Genomic DNA, 1,017 nt, shown 5'->3' with positions numbered 1-1,017 from the left:
TTTATATTCTATGTTCTTGAATTGTGCGTAAGATGCGAATGCGCATACGACGAAAAAAAAGTCCAAAACGTACCAAATTACGGTGCATAACTTTTTGTACGATTTCATTCGAACTCATAATGAGAAAAGGTTGTTATTTAAGAAATAGAACTTTCATTTCTCTTTTACAAAATAGCTCACTGGCAAACCACCATTGCTAAAGAATAGCACCACAGCATAATACTGCCACCACCATGTTTTGCTGAGGTAAATATTATTATTGACTATTCAGTTACAAAAAGGTTCAGTATATTGACCTAAAAATGTAGCTGTAGTCTCATCTAACAGCACCCCCTCCATCATATTTGCAGCTACTGTTTAGCTGAACTGGAATTGTTATGGCTGTTCTTCACCAACAGGTTTTTTCTACCCTTCTACCTTGAACATCTTACAGCTTCTTTTGAACTGAAGGGAATTGTCAGTTTGTGCCACACATAATTTTTCTTCCTCTTTAAAGTTATACATAACTTTGTGTTGATCGATCACATGAAGCTAAAAGAAAATACTTTGGAGATTATGGTTGTATTCAGGGGTCAGGTATACTACTGCAAGGCTCCTTATAGAACCATAAGCAGTTTAGAGCAAGAGTTAAAATGTTCCTCTGCTGCTACTGGATATTCACCTCAGATGGAAACAGTTAAATGTTGCGCTCATCTCAGCAGAACAGGGCTTGGTGCAAACTTAAAACTTTATGTTAATTAGGTTTCGGAAAGGAGCAGAAACAGCATGTGGTAAACCTTACAACAGAACAGACCCATCAGCCTGCAAGTAATTAGTTTTAAGGATGTTTAAAAGGGCTGAATTGTTTGTTTCTTTGTAAAGCTGTGCAGCACAGCAGCTCTTTTAGTTTTATCCTAATTATGTTCAGCTTCACTTGTAAGTTCTCAGCAATGAGATCTTTGGTAGAAAAAATAGAAAATCTTACATTATAGTCCAGCACACCCACCTCCCCAAACATATACTGTCTGTAATCTGCTA

The sequence above is a fragment of the Cyprinodon variegatus genome, unplaced genomic scaffold (assembly GCF_000732505.1).
Source record: "Cyprinodon variegatus isolate N-32 unplaced genomic scaffold, C_variegatus-1.0 Scaffold663, whole genome shotgun sequence".
Taxonomy (NCBI): domain Eukaryota; kingdom Metazoa; phylum Chordata; class Actinopteri; order Cyprinodontiformes; family Cyprinodontidae; genus Cyprinodon; species Cyprinodon variegatus.
This window is presented reverse-complemented; position numbering follows the sequence as displayed.